Source organism: Pan paniscus, chromosome 1, assembly GCF_029289425.2.
Source record: "Pan paniscus chromosome 1, NHGRI_mPanPan1-v2.0_pri, whole genome shotgun sequence".
Taxonomy (NCBI): Eukaryota; Metazoa; Chordata; class Mammalia; order Primates; family Hominidae; genus Pan; species Pan paniscus.
In genome coordinates this window covers 89,057,132-89,076,401 of record NC_073249.2, presented here as the reverse complement: position 1 = coordinate 89,076,401, position 19,270 = coordinate 89,057,132, and the positions used below count along the sequence as shown (strand labels likewise).

The 19,270-nt window shown below is 45.4% G+C and overlaps 1 long non-coding RNA gene across 2 annotated transcripts; it reads right to left on the bottom strand.

The window, feature by feature from the left end:
- Positions 1 to 343: 343 nt before the first annotated feature.
- On the bottom strand, positions 344 to 17,437 carry LOC134728780 (uncharacterized). 2 transcript variants are annotated; one of them, XR_010109580.1, is made up of 4 exons: positions 17,370 to 17,437; positions 3,958 to 4,287; positions 3,587 to 3,853; positions 344 to 1,567 (listed from the first exon to the last, which is right to left on the bottom strand). It is a non-coding gene; the product is annotated as an uncharacterized LOC134728780 (long non-coding RNA). The 2 variants fall into 2 exon arrangements; XR_010109579.1 differs by having other exon boundaries at positions 344 to 3,853.
- Between the last annotated feature and the right edge of the window lie 1,833 nt (positions 17,438 to 19,270).

Below are 19,270 nucleotides of genomic sequence, written 5' to 3'. Positions count from 1 at the left end.
CTGCTCCCTGTATTATCTCTTTTCTTCCAAGTTTCTTTTTTCCCCCTGATTCATTTGGTTTGGAGATTGTCTTTCATGTTAGAGGCCTTCCCCAAATATCTTGTGATCCTGTCTGCCCTCTTATATTTCCAAATAAGTCATTAACTACTTGATTGGAAGCTTTGTGTGTAATGGGTGATATTTGCCAATCCTCTCTGTGAATGAACTAGGAAATGAGCTGATCAACTGAGAGTAAGAAAAAAGAAAGAGAAGCTCAAAGTTTCCCACCTAAATTTTGCTTTTGGTTCAGTTATTTGTATATGGTTCAAATTCTAGATTAACCTATCTAGCACTGCAGAGCAGCTTGCTGTCAAAACAAAACATAAATGTTTCTTTTATTTTAACTTTTTCTTTTGCTAACTGTTGAGCATTCTAGGAAACTTTTAGGATAAAGATTTAATTTGCTGCTTCTTTCCATCAAAAGCAGAAAGAGAAAACAGACAATGGTGTAGGCCCCAGATCCTTGTAAAACCTCCTAATAGTCTTCAAATCTTAAGAAAAAATATTCTCAACTCCAATTCATTCTTTCATTCATTCAGTAAATGTTGAAGTATCTATCATAAGCCAAACACTATTACCCTTTGGGTTTTTAGTTGTGAAAAAAAAATATATAGAAATAGTTCTTATCCTCATAGAGCTGAATATCTTGTGAGGGAAATAAACAATAAATAAGTAAACTAACAAATAAGTGTGCCAGGCATGTTGGTCTATGCCTGTAATCTCCGCACTTTGGGAGGCCAAGGTGAGAAGATCACTTGAGGCCAGGAGTTTGAGACCAGCCTGAGCAACAGAGTTAGATCCTGTCTCTATGCAAAATAAAAAGAAGAAAAGAAAATATTTGATGGCTTAAATGGAATTCCCCATTTAGAGATTACCTGGTGGTTTCCGACTAGTTAAGTTATTCTGAGTTGGTTTTCTGTTTGCTTGTGTAGAATCCCAGATTGCTAGGGCCGTCTCAGCCTAACAGACTCCAGATTATTTTTTTAAACATACCTTGATTATGAATGAGAGGAAAGATCTACTTAAGTATAGCGGCCAAAGGCTGCTCCAAGGAGATGACATTCAAGCTGAAGCTGGGCTGAATCTAGTTATTTAAACATTAACAAAAACTTAATAATATATATGTGTGACAATAACAATGTTTTTATGTTCCATTCAATTTTTCTTAAATAAATAAGCTCCTTTTTCTTTCTGAACACTTAAAAACACACTTCAACAAAACATAAACAGATTATTTTAAACAGAAGACACATAGCAGTTTCCTGATAATTTTGAACTCAGTTTGTAGATGAAATAGGGTTTATGCCTTAATCAGTGTCAATGTCCTTCTCTCACACCAGGAAATGCTGACCTCAGGCAGCACTCCACATGCGAACTTCTTTAACTCTGTGTCTCACAGGATGGCCGCCATCTCATACTTCTCTTCTTGGTTTCTCCCCATGTCCAGGTGAAATCTATTCAATCCCCAAAACTCCCAGAATCAAAAAAGGAAGAAATTCTTTCCTCAGGGAGTGGGGTACGAAGGAGGCTGAATGAACAATGACCACAAGTTAGGAATTGGGAGAAAAGGAAGACAGGAAGACAGAGAAACAGGGAAAATGATTTTGAAGGAAGACAAGTCAGAGGCATGTGTGGGCTGGAGGCCCCTTCAGGTAGCCGAATGTGGGGGCGGAACTGAAATGTCCATCAGGCCCCGTAGAGAGAGAGAGGGAGACTGTGAACATCTACAGCCAATTATCATGTCTCCATGTGTCCCACAACACCCAGCGCAGATGCTTTTTAAATACTTGTCAGACCCACATTTTTTGACACCTATTACTTGTTGTGTATTAGAGATGCAGAGAACAGTAAGAATGTGTTTTTCTCACAGTTCAGTGGAGAGCACAGACAGAAAAAGCCCATAATAGAACACATTCAATGTTGTCTTTGTACAACAAAATACAGAACTCTCCCAAAGTCATTTCCCAGGGCTGACTGGAAGACGAAATGGCCAAAAAGCTAGTCAGGTGCAGGTTGTGATGATTGTAACAGTGATTTACATGAGGGGTAGAAATTTATCTGGACCTCTTCTTCATTGTATCTACAACGGTTAGAACAGCACAGGGTTCATAAAAGATACTCAGTAAATACCTGTGGCTTAAAAGAATGAATAATTGTTAAAATACCTTAGATAGTGGGCAGACATCATAGGGCCTTTTTTTAGTTTTTAAAATATTTACTATTTTTGATTGACAAATCACAGCAGCATGCATTTATGGTGAACAATGTGATTTTTGATCATGTATACAATGTGGCATGATTAAATCAAATTAATTAACATATCTTCACTCACCTACCATTTTTTACGGTGAGACATTTAAAATGTACTCCCTCAGCTATTTTGAACTGTATAATACATTATTATTGACCATGGTCGCCTTCTGTACAATAGATCTCAAAACCTATTCCTCCTGTCTGTCTGAAACTATTACCCTTTAATCAACACTTCCACATTCCTTCTCATGTCCTAAGGTTTTAAGCTGAAAAGTAACACAAGCATTTCTTAACTTAGAATTAGACCTCTGGCAGTGCAATCTGGAAGATGATTGGGAAGGAAAAGATTAAGGAAGGAAGGAGTGGTTAGGAGTCTGTGGAGTGGTCCAGGCAAGGAATAAAGGGAAAGGGTGAGCAATGGCAGGATGTGGTGGGGAAGAGGAGGGGCCCTAAATGACACTGGCATTTCTGCCTTTGGCAACAGAAAGAAAACAAGGGGAGTGGAGAAAGGCCTGAGGCACCAGTCTTGAGAAGGAGCCTGATCCAAGGGAAGATGTCCCAGGAGAGAGCAGCCCAGGTGACAAAGGAGAGCAGGTTAATGTGTCAAGTGCTGGGAGAAGCCAAGGATAACAGAATTTAAAAGTGGCCAATGAATTTATCCATCAGGATGTAGCTGGAGGGGCAAATCAGCAGCAAGTGGGTGGAGAATGAATGATTGAAGATCTGGAGTCAGGAATGACAGCTGTTTCAGAAGGCAACTGAGAAGAGGAGAGACAGGATATGTTTGGACTAACACAGTTTCCAGCCATGACCTATGACTAAGCCAAATGGGACCAGGGACGCCATGAGAAGCCTCCCCTTGCCTGCCAGAAGAGCACAGCCTCAAGTGTCTCTCAGAGCACCTCTAGGCAAGGGGAGGTGGTAAATCCTCTCTGAGAACACAGGCAAAGGGTTTCAAAGCTCTCCTCAGTGGGCTGTGCAGGGTTGAGTGTGGGTGAGGCAGCACTTTTCCTCAGGGAGTCCCAAGAATGAGCTGAATGCCTCGCTGAGTCTGCAGCAGGTCAGGCACAGAGGACCGAGGCCAACAGAGAAAAGGTGGACCGAAGCGGGCCCTGGGATGGTGGCTCCAGAGCCCTTGTCTCCTGCCACCCCAGAGACGCTTCCTGCTGCCAACTAATCTGGCTCCTCCCTTTCTTCAATTGCTCCTGGATCCAAGAGGAAGAGAGGCAGGGATGCTAAGAAACTAGACCAAGGCTTGCCAGGAAGAAGAGAGTCAGGGAAGGAAAAACATTACCTGAGCAAAGGGGTCTGGTAAGGACAGAGCTGGAGCTCTGGCTGGTGGGGTTCCTGGCAGTGCAGTGATAGCTCTCACTTTCCCCAGATATCCAGGGGACACTGAGAGTGGTCCCCCCATGGGACACAACTGCCCCATGACTAGGAGGCTCCCAGCTGTTCTGCACATTCTCTCCAGCCTGTTCCAGGGAGCAGGCCAGGGTGATGAAGCAGGTCCCATCCTTCATGATCTGGGAGCTGGCAAAGATGTTCAACTCCTACAGCATCTCTGAACCAAGCAGGGAAAGCTTGAGCTATGAGAAGGCTCTGGTCTGGCCAAACAGGGTAGAGGAAAGCTCAATTTCAAATGTGGGGCCCTCCAGCCCTCCTTACCATAGACAAGCAGGGTGAAATCCCTGGTGATAATGATTGAGGAAGTATGCAGAGTTACCCAGGCTTATAGGCTTATAGTCCTGCAGCCTCAGGGGGCTGATCTGAAGAGAGTAGCTGTGGTGGGGAATGTTCAGTCATCCACCGTAGGGTCCCTGAGTCTCAGGAACCAGAACTGGTTTGCCTGTTTGTCCTTGTTGTAAAACAGCAACACGCTCTCAAGAGCTCCATGTAACACTTTCTACCTCTTGCTCTGCTGGGACCTCCAGGGGCCGAGTGGCCAACTCCCCAAGGATATCTTCCCCACTGTATCTTCTCCCAGTGTTCCTGACCCTGAAGACAAAGAAGAGAACCCACAACCTCAGTGTCAGTGTCTCCCCACCTAGTCAGGAAAGCCACAGGCTCCATCCAGCTCCTCCTGTGTGAGTCCCTCCAGCCTCCCCACCAGCTCCAGTGGGTCTTCTCCTCCCACTGCCATGACCACACAGACCAACACCCACCCACCCCAGACTCCCAGCCTCCCAATGGTGTTAGCCCCCTTGCCCCAGGGTCTGAAGGGAACCAGGACTTCTTCTTCCACCCTCCCTGTCAACCCCAGAGCTGCTCAGGCCCCTGGGCAGACTGAGGAGCCTGGTACATATGCAGAGGTGAGGCACTGAGATAGGGTGGGAGCTGCTGTTACTGAATGGGTTCTTGACCACGCAGGTAAAAGTGAGAGCACTGTCCCCAAGCCTCAAGGAGACACTGAGGACAGACCCTCCACAGGACACAACAGTCTAGGGTCCCAGGGGTGTCCAGCTGTAAGTCACACTGCCTCCTCTGCTCTCTGCCACACATGTCAATGACATATGAGAGTGACAATGCAGCATCCATCCTCACTAATCCTGGAGCTCAGTGTGACATGAGGCCAGGCCAGCTGCTCTGTGTGTGCGAAAGGGAATAAACTAAGGACTGGGAAACTGCTCTGGGCCTCCACTTCACAGGACAGAAAATGCACAGCATTAGTGCCCAAACCTTGCATCACCTTGAATATACAGAAGGAACAGCAGAGGCAGGATCTGCCCACATCGGTTCCAGAACTTTGTGCTATGTAAGGCCATGTCACTTAACATCTCAGTTGATTTCCAGAACAACTCCATGAACTAAACAGGGAAGATGTTATATCAACTCCATTTCACAGGCTCAGAATGCTTAGATAACCTGCCCAAAGTCTCATCTAGTTAAGTGGTAAAGCCAAAATCCAAATCCAGTGAATTTGAGCCCAAAACTGAGGTTCCCAACCCTGCCCTGAATAGATAAAGGAATGCAAGTACGGAGCTGTGTTGTAATTACATATTTTCCCCGTAGGGGGCTCTGCAGCATACACTGAGCTTCCAGGTGTTGATCAAGAGTCCCAGAGGAGGTGGCTGTGTGCCTTTGAGGTTTCTCCCACTCCCTTGCACTCCCTTGGACCTGCTCCCCGTCTCCTCTTGCCCCAGGGCCATGACCCAGATATTCTTAAGTGCTTGAGGTGTCCACATTGCCATTATTTGTCCACCAGCCTCCCAGGCCAGACCCAGGAGGATTTGGGGGAGGCAAGAAGAGCAGCTGCAGACACCAGGCCTGAAACACTCAACAAAGTCATATTGCATAGAGCAAGGCTACTCTGCTACTCAGCCTCAGCCCTGTGGCCCACACGACTGCAGCCCCAGGGGCAACTCAACTGTGCAAAGTAGGACCACACAGGCCCAGCGTGTCCCCCAGGAGAAGGCAGCCTGGACATCCCCACAGGTGGGTACCTTGCTGCTGGCTCTCCCCAGTGTGTCTCCTATAGATCAGGCCCTGGGATGCAAGCCACTTGACTTCTATTGGCCCTTTTCTCATCCAATAAATATGGCGACATACCAGAAACCCAGAGAATGAAGTCACAGGGTACAGCATCAGAATACCTGAGTTCAATTCCCAAATCTGCCACTTTCTAGCTCCATGTCATAGGTGTCTTATTTTCCCTTTCTAAGATTCCGTTTCCTCCCTAGAAATGAAAACTCCTGACCTGCATACTGGCAGGGCTGTTGTGAGGCTGCAGTGACGGGAAACACCCTGTGAAGGATGGAGCCTGACCATTAGCACCGCCTTGCCATTGGGATGTCAACCCAGAGAGAGAAGGGCTCTCTGGAAGACCCCACCCCTGATGGATTGGCACAACCCTATCCTCTACCCAGACTCCACCTGACACCATACCACACTAAGTAAGTGCTATCAGAATGACTATCAGCGAGGCCAAAGGGCCTCTCCCACCAGTTTTGGGCCCACCCTACCCCAGTGAGCAACCCAACCCCAAGTCCCAGCAACCCACTTCCATTGTGCCCTGGTCCTGTTGTGAGAAGCAGGCCATAGCCAGCCCAGGCCTGATTTATGGCAGACACGCCTTCTCCCCAGCCATGTGGACCTGACCAGAGAGCAGCCCCATCAACTCCACTAAAAGAGTGCCTTCGTCTAATAGGAAGATTTCCTATCACAGAATCCAAGAAAAATGTCTGTGAAGGTTCTCTGCTGGCCTTCCCATGTCCATCCTCACTCATCACCTGTCCCCCTTGCTCATTGCAGGGGAACGGCTCTGCCATAGCACCCTGAGACCTTGCACATCTCTCTCAGGCAAAGGTTTCAACCTCTGCTAAACTGGATCTTGGCAAAATGCCTTGTGATCCACCCAGAACACGAGAGTTCAGGTGGCCTGTGAGGCACAGCCTTGAAGCCATCTCCCCTGGGAGGCTGTCATGAGACTATTTCCCCTGGCCCCCGGGGTTCTGATGCAGTATGGGACTTCCTGTCCTCAGAACACAGCTGCGGTCTCTAAGTCCTCTTTGCTGAAGGTAGAATTGGCCCCTCGGCATCTGGGTATTCCACAGCTCCCACTGCAGCCATCTGGCCCCTTTTGTTTCAATGTCATCTTTTCTGGTGTGGGACAAGTGCCCAGGGATCTGGAACCCTTGGCTACTCTTCCATTCATTATATGAATAATCAACTGTCTGAATCTCAAAGTGGCTCAGCGTAGCATCTTTCATAGGCCTTTCTCGGTGCTGTGTGTGCTTGATACCCACCCCATTGCTTCCTTTGTAGTTTCTCCTGCTAAGATTTTTTAAATTTCTTTAAGGAATTTGATAAGAGCATCCCTCTGCATCTGCATAGGCCGTTCCAAAGCACTTTCATATGTTTTCACTCTCACAAAAAGGTATTGTTCCCATTTTAGTAATGAGGAAGCTCCAGGCCACAAGAGGAGGTTGTGGAAAAACTCAGTTCTCAGGGCCTGAAATCCCAATCTCTGACCACTACTGTCCCAAGAACTCTGCTTCAGGTGGTCTAGGGTAGGTCCTGAGGCTTGACATTTTTCAGGAGATTCTCTCAGGCAACTCTAACTTACATATCTTTAAAAACAAAAAACAAAACAGTGCACATAAATTAGTCTTGCAAATTGCGAATGTTACTAAAGCTGTAGAAATGACTGAGAGGCTGACACTGCCTCACCCACTGCTGCCATCTCTAAGACACCCACTATAGACTTGCAGATGGTACTCCCAGGTGAGGGTGCTGCGGAAAATCCTCAGGTTAACATGGGCTCGGTAGGGCCCTGTATCCTCCCAGCTCAGGTTGCTGATCTACACGCAGGGATAAACCTGGACTCATGACACTCAAGCGACCCGAGGACCAGGTTTCCGCTTGGTAAAAGATGTCTGGGCCCCCAGCTTCTCCCATGGTTACTGTGGTGATCTCCATGGGGACCGAACGCGATATCCAGGAGATGGGTGCCACCTCCTGTCCAGAGCGTCTGCAGGGGCAGAATGACAGACCCTCCTAGGTCCCAGTGACCACTAGGGGTGCTGTGGTCCCTCTGGAAGTCCCTGGTCCTGCAGACACAGAACAGAAGCTTCAGGGGGTAGCCTGACTACGCCAGAAGGTCACAACAGGCCTGAGAGGGGATTATTATCTTCATTTTATAGACGGGAAAACAGTGACAAAGAATTTAGGTGACTTGCTCGAGACCACATCCCCAGAAGGCTTTGTCCAGTCACTTCTGAAACAGATGTCACATCCTCTGAGGCCTAGCCAGGATTCCTGGGAACACATCTTTCTAGAGCAGGAGAACTTGTGGTGTGCTGGCCAAGCCAGTTTAAGGGTGCTCAGGGGGCAGCTGTTGGGATCCCAGCCTATACTTAAGAGAAGAGTGTAAGCACTGGGGAACCAGTCAGACTGCCCGAGTTCAAACTTGCTCTACCAGGTACTAGCTGTGTGATCTTGGGCAGGTGCTAAAACTCTCTGAATCTTGGTTTCTTACCTGTGAAAAACAAGAAAGGCCATCTTCTAGGATTTTGTGAGGGTTAAATGAAATAATGCAAGTAAATACTATTCACTATTAGTATTCACTATAAGTATTGTGAATTATTATAATTCACTTCAATCCACTATTAGTATTATTAAAGGCACTTTACATCACTGGAGTAAATTAGTGAATGCACCTTGTTTGCATCCTCACCAAAACCAGTCAGAACTCTTGTAGAGCAATTTTGAAAACCACTCCTCAGTAGCATGACCTATCTCTGTCAGAGTATTTCTGCAGCACAGACATGCAGTCCCAGGAGGCAGAAATGCTGAAGCTGACCAAGGTCTACTACACACTTTTCTCTCTATACAGCTGTGTACAGAGAGAAAAGGCAGCATGGGGTCTAGGGTTTGATTTCAAATTGGAATCTGGAAGCACTGGCTACATAACTGCTTCTTAGACTGGGTGATGAGGGTCCTTGCCAAGCTGAACTGAGCGGTCCTGTGACAATAGCTGTGGTCACGAGGACTGGGAGGGTGTTTGCTGTCTTGTGAGGGTGTGTGCACCAAGCCAGGGGACATGCAGTGTCCTGGTGCACTCACCAGACTCCGCTGGCTGGCCCAATGTTATGTTCTTCCATGGAACTAACTATTCTGGCTCTGCCTGGAGTGGGCAGCAGGAAGCATCCCACACAGGGTGTTGCTGACACCAGATAGATATTCCTCTCCCCAAATACAGCCCAGGCCTGAAACCTAAGCTGGAGGTATTCCACCTGGAACAAGCAGCTTTGCCCCCGGCTTGTACCCTCTAGTGTGGTAACTCGCTAGACCGGTTTCCATTCTGCTTCCTTGTTACAGCCTTATCTGAGCTCTATACTTCTGGTCCAGCCACGCCTTCCCCTTAGTTTCCTTTGGCCTGTGCTTTTGTTGAATTGTTTTGTTTCAAGCATTTACTTCATTCTGCCTCATACAAATAGCTGTGCTGTGTGTCTTTCCCTAGAGCCCATGAGCAACCCACGGAGAGAAGTTGGGAGGGAATTAATATCTGAGTAACAAGGTAAAGTAAGGCCAGCGGTTTAGCCTCATAGTTAGGTGTAGTTGGGGGAATCCAGTGAATCCTGTTTCTGGATTCAAGGGAGGAGGGGAAAGAGACAGAGAAGGATCAAATGCAGGGCACAAATCCCAAAAGCCAGACACTTTGCCAAGCATATTATGCACATTACTTTCCTTAACCCTCCCAACAGACTTGTAAGGTAGGTATTCTTTTATCTCCACTTTTTAGATGGAAGACCATGAGACTCAAAGAGCTTAAGGAACTTGCCCAAAGTCACCAGCTAGGAACAGCAGAGTACCGGTTAAAACCCAGGTGTGTCTGTCCCCAGAATCAAGGCTCTGTTTACTACACCAGCTGCCGGCAGCAGGCCTTCCCATGCCAAATTCTTTCCTGTGTCACACTGTCACCCGCTTTTCCCTAGCCACACACAGCATAGGATCTGGCACACAAGAGGACTTAACTGATGTTTCTAGAACTGAACTGAGGAACTGTGAACATTTTTAAGGCCACACTTGTCTTACTCAATCTCTTGCCATGGGCCCAAGAGATGCCCCTGTGCTCAGTGACTACCAAGGGCCTGGCCCAGATGCTGTGGAGGGAGGAAAACACCGATATGCATGCTCCACAGTGGAAGAGGAAAAGCGCAGGTGTGAGAAACATTGCAGTAATCCAGCTTCTTGGTTTCAGTTCTGTCTTTGGTCAGGGACACTGTGGTTCTCTGATACACTCCTTGTTGCTCCTACCCAACAGCACAGTTGGGCTGTGCTGACTTTCAGTTTCGCAGATCACTGGAATATGCCACGTAATCTCTCTGAGCCTCAGTCTATCATCTATAAAAGGGTGAAATGCTACCTGCCTTGTCCATATCACAAGACTGTTATAGGGATCACTTTTTTTTTTTTCGAGATGGAATTTTGCTCTTGTTGCCCAGGCTGGAGTGCAATGGCACGATCTCAGCTCACTGCAACCTCCGCCTCCTGGGTTCAAGCAATTCTTCTGCCTCAGCCTCCTGAGTAGTTGGGATTACAGGCATCCACCACCATGCCCGGCTAATTTTGTATTTTTTAGTAGAGATGAGGTTTCTCCATGTTGATCAGGCTGGTCTCAAACTCCCAACCTCAGGTGATCCACCTGCCTCAGCCTCCCAAAGTGCTGGGATTACATGTGTGAGCCAGTGCACCCGGCCAGGGATCACGTCTTTAAAGATTTAAGTTAAAGTTCTTGATGAACTATCAAGGTTTAAATACATCTAGGGGATTCATCAGTTTATTAAAGGAGATCCCTAAAGGCTGGGGTGAAAACAACCCTGAACGCAGGTGACTCTAAGAACAGAACGTGGGGGAGGAGCCAAGATGGCCGAATAGGAACAGCTCCGGTCTACAGCTCCCAGCATGAGCGACGCAGAAGATGGGTGATTTCTGCATTTCCGTCTGAGGTACCAGGTTCATCTCACTAGGGAGTGCCAGACAGTGGGCACAGGTCAGTGGGTGCAGCACACCGTGCATGAGCCAAAGCAGGGCGAGGCATTGCCTCGCTCGGGAAGCGCAAGGGGTCAGGGAGTTCCCTTTCCTAGTCAAAGAAAGGGGTGACAGATGGCACCTGGAAAATCGGGTCACTCCCACCCGAATACTGCACTTTTCTGACGGGCTTAAAAAACAGTGCACCAGGAGATTATATCCTGCACCTGGCTCGGAGGGTCCTACGCCCACGGAGTCTTGCTGATTGCTAGCACAGCAGTCTGAGATCAAACTGCAAGGTGGCAGCAAGGCTGGGGGAGGGGCACCCGCAATTGCCCAGGCTTGCTTAGGTAAACGAAGCAGCCAGAAAGCTCCAACTGGGTGGAGCCCACCACAGCTCAAGGAGGCCTGCCTGCCTCTGTAGGCTCCACCTCTGGGGGCAGGGCACAGACAAACAAAAAGACAGCAGTAACCTCCGCAGACTTAAATGTCCCTGTCTGACAGCTTTGAAGAGAGCAGTGGTTCTCCCAGCACACAGCTGGAGATCTGAGAACAGGCAGACTGCCTCCTCAAGTGGGTCCCTGACCCCTGACCCCTGAGCAGCCTAACTGGGAGGCACCCCCCAGTAGGGGCAGACTGATACCTCACACGGCCGGGTACTCCTCTGAGACAAAACTTCCAGAGGAACAATCAGACAGCAGCATTCGCGGTTCATGAAAAACCACTGTTCTGCAGACACTGCTGCTGATACCCAGGCAAACAGGGTCTGGAGTGGACCTCTAGCAAACTCCAACAGACCTGCAGCTGAGGGTCCTGTCTGTTAGAAGGAAAACTAACAAACAGAAAGGACATCCACACCAAAAAGCCATCGGTACATCACCATCATCAAAGACCAAAAGTAGATAAAACCACAAAGATGGGGAAAAAACAGAGCAGAAAAACTGGAAACTCTAAAAAGCAGAACACCTCTCCTCCTCCAAAGGATCGCAGTTCCTCACCAGCAATGGAACAAAGCTGGATGGAGAATGACTTTGACGAGTTGAGAGAAGAAGTCCTCAGATGATCAAACTATGAGCTACAGGAGGAAATTCAAACCAAAGGCAAAGAAGTTAAAAACTTTGAAAAAAATTTAGACGAATGTATAACTAGAATAGCCAATACAGAAAAGTGCTTAAAGGAGCTGATGGAGCTGAAAGCCAAGGCACGAGAACTACGTGAAGAATGCAGAAGCCTCAGGAGCTGATGCGATCAACTGGAAGAAAGGGTATCAGCAATGGAAGATGAAATGAATGAAATGAAGCAAGAAGGGAACAAACAAAGCCTCCAAGAAATATGGGACTGTGTGAAAAGACCAAATCTACATCTGATTGGTGTACCTGAAAGTGACGGGGAGAATGGAACTAAGTTGGAAAACACTCTGCCGGATATTATCCAGGAGAACTTCCCCAGTCTAGCAAGGCAGGCCAACATTCAGATTCAGGAAATACAGAGAACGCCACAAAGATACTCCTCGAGAAGAGCAACTCCAAGACACATAATTGTCAGATTCACCAAAGTTGAAATGAAGGAAAAAATGTTAAGGGCAGCCAGAGAGAAAGGTCGGGTTACCCACAAAGGGAAGCCCATCAGACTAACAGCTGATCTCTCAGCAGAAACTCTACAAGCCAGAAGAGAGTGGGGGCCAATATTCAACATTCTTAAAGAAAAGAATTTTCAACCCAGAATTTCATATCCAGCCAAACTAAGCTTCATAAATGAAGGAGAAATAAAATCCTTTACAGACAAGCAAATGCTGACAGATTTTGTTACCACCAGGCCTCCCCTAAAAGAGCTCCTTAAGGAAGCACTAAACATTGAAAGGAACAACCAGTACCAGCCGCTGCAAAATCATGCCAAAATGTAAAGATCATCAAGACTAGGAAGAAACTACATCAACTAACGAGCAAAATAACCAGCTAACATCATAATGACAGGTTCAAATTTACACATAACAATATTAACCTTAAATGTAAATGGACTAAATGCTCCAATTAAAAGACACAGACTGGCAAATTGGATAAAGAGTCAAGACCCATCAGTGTGTTGTATTCAGGAAACTCATCTCACACGCAGAGACACACATAGGCTCAAAATAAAAGGATGGAGGAAGATCTACCAAGCAAATGGAAAACAAAAAAAGGCAGCAGTTGCAATCCTAGTCTCCGATAAAACAGACTTTAAACCAACAAAGATCAAAAGAGACAAAGAAGGCCATTACATAATGGTAAAGGGATCAATTCAACAAGAAGAGCTAACTATCCTAAATATATATGCACCCAATACAGGAGCACCCAGATTCATAAAGCGAGTCCTGAGTGACCTACAAAGACTTAGACTCCCACACATTAATAATGGGAGACTTTGACACCCCACTGTCAACATTAGACAGATCAATGAGACAGAAAGTCAACAAGGATACCCAGGAATTGAACTCAGCTCTGCACCAAGCGGACCTAATAGACATCTACAGAACTCTCCACCCCAAATCAACAGAATATACATTTTTTTCAGCACCACACCACACCTATTCCAAAATTGACCACATAGTTGGAAGTAAAGCTCTCCTCAGCAAATGTAAAAGAACAGAAATTATAACAAACTATCTTTCAGACCACAGTGCAATCAAACTAGAACTCAGGATTAAGAAACTCACTCAAAGCCGCTCAACTACATGGAAACTGAACAACCTCCTCCTGAATGACTACTGGGTACATAACGAAATGAAGGCAGAAATAAAGATGGTCTTTGAAACCAATGAGAACAAAGACACAACATACCAGAATCTCTGGGACACATTCAAAGCAGTGTGTAGAGGGAAATTTATAGCACTAAATGCCCCCAAGAGAAAGCAGTAAAGATCCAAAATTGACACCCTAACATCACAATTAAAAGAACTAGAAAAGCAAGAGCAAACACATTCAAAAGCTAGCAGAAGGCAAGAAATAACTAAAATCAGAGCAGAACTGAAGGAAATAGAGACACAAAAACCCTTCAAAAAATTAATGAATCCAGGAGCTGGTTTTTTGAAAGGATCAACAAAATTGATAGACCGCTAGCAAGACTAATAAAGAAAAAAAGAGAGAAGAATCAAATAGACACAATACAAAGTGATCAAGGGGATATCACCACTGATCCCACAGAAATACAAACTACCATAAGAGAATACTACAAACACCTCTACGCAAATAAACTGGAAAATCTAGAAGAAATTGATAAATTCCTCGACACATACACTCTCCCAAGACTAAACCAGGAAGAAGTTTAATCTCTGAATAGACCAGTAACAGGAGCTGAAATTGTGGAAATCATCAATAGCTTACCAACCAAAAAGAGTCCAGGACCAGATGGATTCACAGCCGAATTCTACCAGAGTTACAAGGAGGAACTGATACCATTCCTTCTGAAACTATTCCAATCAATAGAAAAAGAGGGAATCCTCCCTAACTCATTTTATGAGGCCAGCATCATCCTGATACCAAAGTCGGGCAGAGACACAACCAAAAAAGAGAATTTTAGACCAATACCCTTGATGAACATTGATGTAAAAATCCTCAGTAAAATACTGGCAAACCAAATCCAGCAGCACATCAAAAAGCGTATCCACCATGATCAAGTGGGCTTCATCCCTGGGATGCAAGGCTGGTTCAGTATACACAAATCAATAAATGTAATCCAGCATATAAACAGAACCAAAGACAAAAATCACATGATTATCTCAATAGATGCAGAAAAGGCCTTTGACAAAATTCAACAACTCTTCATGCTAAAAACTCTCAATAAATTAGGTTTTGATGGGATGTATCTCAAAATAATAAGAGCTATCTATGACAAACCCACAGTCAATATCACACTGAATGGGCAAAAACTGGAAGCATTCCCTTTGAAAACTGGCACAAGACAGGGATGTCCTCTCTCACCACTCCTATTCAACATAGTGTTGGAAGTTCTGGCCAGGGCAATTAGGCAGGAGAAGGAAATAAAGGGTATTCAATTAGGAAAAGAGGAAGTCAAATTATCCCTGTTTGCAGACGACGTGATTGTATATCTAGAAAACCCCATTGTCTCAGCCCAAAATCTCATTAAGCTGATAAGCAACTTCAGCAAAGTCTCAGGATACAAAATCAATGTATAAAAATCACAAGCATTCTTATACACCAATAACAGACAAACAGAGAGCCAAATCATGAGTGAACTCCCATTCACAATTGCTTCAAAGAGAATAAAATACCTAGGAATCCACCTTACAAGGGACGTGAAGGACCTCTTCAAGGAGAACTACAAACCACTGCTCAAGGAAATAAAAGAGGATAAAAACAAATGGAAGAACATTCCATGCTCATGGGTAGGAAGAATCAATATCATGAAAATGGCCATACTGTCCAAGGTAATTTATAGATTCAATGCCATCCCCATCAAGCTACCAATGACTTTCTTCACAGAATTGGAAAAAACTACTTTAAAGTTCATATGGAACCAAAAAAGAGCCCGCATCGCCAAGTCAATCCTAAGCCAAAAGAACAAAGCTGGAGGCATCATGCTACCTGACTTCAAACTATACTACAAGGCTACAGTAACCAAAACAGCATGGTACTGGTACCAAAACAGAGATATAGATCAATGAAACAGAACAGAGCCCTCAGAAATAACGCCGCATATCTACAACTATCTGATCTTTGACAAACCTGAGAAAAACAAGCAATGGGGAAAGGATTCCCTATTTAATAAATCGTGCTGGGAAAACTGGCTAGCCATATGTAGAAAGCTGAAACTGGATCCCTTCCTTACACCTTATACAAAAATCAATTCAAGATGGATTAAAGACTTAAACGTTAGACCTAAAACCATAAAAACCCTAGAAGAAAACCTAGGCATTACCATTCAGGACATAGGCACGGGCAAGGACTTCATGTCTAAAACACCAAAAGCAATGGCAACAAAAGCCAAAATTGACAAATGGGATCTAATTAAACTAAAGAGCTTCTGCACAGCAAAAGAAACTACCATCAGAGTGAACAGGCAACCCACAAAATGGGAGAAAGTTTTTGCAACATACTCATCTGACAAAGGACTAATATCCAGAATCTGCAATGAACTCAAACAAATTTACAAGAAAAAAACAAACAACCCCATCAAAAAGAGGGTGAAGGACATGAACAGACACAGGAACACTTTTACACTGTTGGTGGGACTGTAAACTTGTTCAACCATTGTGGAAGTCAGTGTGGTGATTCCTCAGGGATCTAGAAATAGAAATACCATTTGACCCAGCCATCCCATTACTGGGTATATACCCAAAGGACTATAATTCATGCTGCTATAAAGACACATGCACACGTATGTTTATTGCGGCACTATTCACAATAGCAAAGACTTGGAACCAACCCAAATGTCCAACAATGATAGATTGGATTAAGAAAATGTGGCACATATTCACCATGGAATACTACGCAGCCATAAAAAATGATGAGTTCATGTTCTTTGTAGGGACATGGATGAAATTGGAAATCATCATTCTCAGTAAACTATCGCAAGAAGAAAAAACCAAACACCGCATATTCTCACTCATAGGTGGGAATTGAACAATGAGAACACATGGACACAGGAAGGGGAACATCACACTCTGGGGACTGTTGTGGGGTGGGGGGAGGGGGGAGGGATAGCATTGGGAGATATACCTAATGCTAGATGATGAGTTAGTGGGTGCAGCGCAGCAGCATGGCACATGTATACATATGTAACTAACCTGCACAGTGTGCACATGTACCCTAAAACTTAAAGTATAATTAAAAAAAAAAAGTTACAAAAAAAAAAAAGAACAGAACGTGCTGGTTTTCCCCTGATGGAGAATAAAAGTGAAAGCTTGAAACTCTGGAGACGAAGAGCAGAACCTGTCCCCTCATCATGAATATCTCAAGATCTGTGTTCCCCTAGCCTCCAAGTCCCAGGCCCATCCCCCTGTCATCTGTCAGGTTCTTAGAGGTGAGCAGTGAGAATCCACAGGGACAGGAATTACCAGTGTGCCAGGCTTGAGCTCCCCCACTGAAACCACTTATGGGACATGAAAGGCCCAACTCAGGGTGAAGGTTGACTCCCAGCGGCTGGCAGGAGAGGGAGGAAGGGGAAAGAGATGCAAGAGAACCAGATACAAAACACAAATCCCAAGGCACTACATCACCACAGGTCTTTAAAAACCTGGACATCTCTGGAAACATGACTGAAATGACATGATGCAGACTACATGCGTCTTGGAACTGACTGTGGCTGATACTCCATCTGATGCCTCCACAATTCAGCCTCTCTGGAAATGCTCAGGCTCCTTGTGATACATTAGTCAAAGAGATGTGAGGGTCACAAGGACACCGTCTAGAGCTGCGTGACCTGAGGTTATAGCACATGCGCACAGATTTACGCACCCACGCGCACGTGCGCACACATACACACACACACACGCACACACAGAGCCTGGCTCCCATAGAGACAGCACCTCAATGAAAATTGCACATTCCTAGAGTAAACCAGTGTACGCAGCAAATAGACGAGCCTGGGAGGCAGTGGAGGGGTGGACTTACCTATGAAAAGACCAAGGAGGAGCAAGAACCATGGTAGAGAATGGGCCATAAAGTGCACCTGCAGAACTGCTTGTCACATGGCAGCAGATGACGGACTATGCATGCGTAAATGTCAGCCTACTACCAGTTCCTGTTTTTAGTGTCACCACTTTAATCACATGTAGTTTATGTGTCACAAGATATGAAGATGAGGGGACGCAAAAGAAAGAAGGATGAGAAGCGCCTGAACGAGCTACTTAGAAGCCAACGCCGGTGACATCACAGCCTTGCTTTAAACCCCTCAGGGGTGTACCACCCCCACAAGGCTAAAGTCCGGGGTCAAAGTCCTTGTGGACAAGGCCCTTCATGATTGGCTTGTGTCTTGCCAACCTACCTGGCCACACTCTGTCACCAAGTCTCACAGCTTGGACTCCAGTCACCACAGACTGCTTCTAAAGCAGTCCCCTTGGGATTTCTCATTTTTGTAAATGCAGCTCTACTCCCTCAGGCCATCTTACTGATTGGATTGCCCTAGTCTCTGTCATCTACCTCACCCTAACACCCTCCTATTGCCCATCTCCAGTCATCACCACCTTGGGAAAGGCCTCCCTGAAGCCCCAGGCTAGGATGGTGCTAGGACATCCATTCCCTCTTGCTGTTGGACATCAGGCCTGTGGTTATGGGTCAGGACACTTGTACTACCAGCCTCCCAGTTCTCAGGCCTTCTGACTCAGACCGGGACCTACACCACCAGCTTCCCTGGTACTCCAGCTTGCAGTCACCAGATCATGAGACTTCTCAGCCTCCGTGATCATGTGAGCCAATTCCTATTAAAAGAGAAAAAAGGAAACAATATATATATTCAAGGTGTGGTTTCTCTGAAGATCCCTGGCTAATACAACTGCCTGTGGCATTTGACACTTGAAATACTCTCTCCTCCTGGACGCCAGGATTCCGTTTCCCCCGGGTTCTCCTCTCTCCTTCACTCAATGCATATTCGTTGAGTTCCTGCTAGGTGCCACAAAAGCTCTGTGCTAAGGACTGGGGATACAGAGATGAAAGGAAGTGTCTGCAACCACGTTGCTTACAGTCTAGTGGGAAAGAAAATTTATGTCAATAAAAAATAAAGTAATGCAGGTGGTTTTACTTTCTGGTTGGGTACAGTGTGTTGGGCATGAGGCTTTCTGGTTTGAATACTGCCTCTGCTGCTTGCTAGTTGTGTGACCTAGGCAAACTACCTGCCAATCAATAAGAGTTAGGAGTTCTCCTTTATAATTTATTTCCTTGAAGATGGTTTTTGCACATAAAAATTTATTCATAGGCCATATTGCTTTTAAGAACTCATATTCAATTTATTAAATAAATAAATTTAAAACCTAAGTCAGCCTTAAGTTCAGTTCAGCTTACAAATCTTACTGTTCTGCTTACAAATTAGGCAAATTTTAACTACCCTTCTTGAGGACTATTAATAAGATTTAACTCATGGCCAGGCATGGTGGCTCACACCTGGAATCCTAGCACTTTGGGAGGCCGAGGCAAGTGGATCACTTCGAGCTCAGGAGTTCGAGACCAGCCTGAGCAACATGGCGAAACCCCATCTCTACAAGAAATACAAAAATGAGCCGGGCATGGTGGCTCATGACTGTGGTCCCAGCTACTCAGGAGGCTGAGGCTGGAGGATCGCTTGAGCAGGGAAGTAAAGGTTGTAGTGAGCCGAGATCGTACCACTGCACTTCAGCCTTGGTCACAGAGCAACATCCTGTCTCAAAAAATAAAATAATAATAATAATAATAATAATAATAATAATAATTTGACTCATTTTACAAATTTATAAGTTGATTCCCTTATTATTCTAACTTATAAATGTAATATATTTAGTTTTGTTTTAAAGTATTTTAATCAGCAAATAAACCTTCCCAAA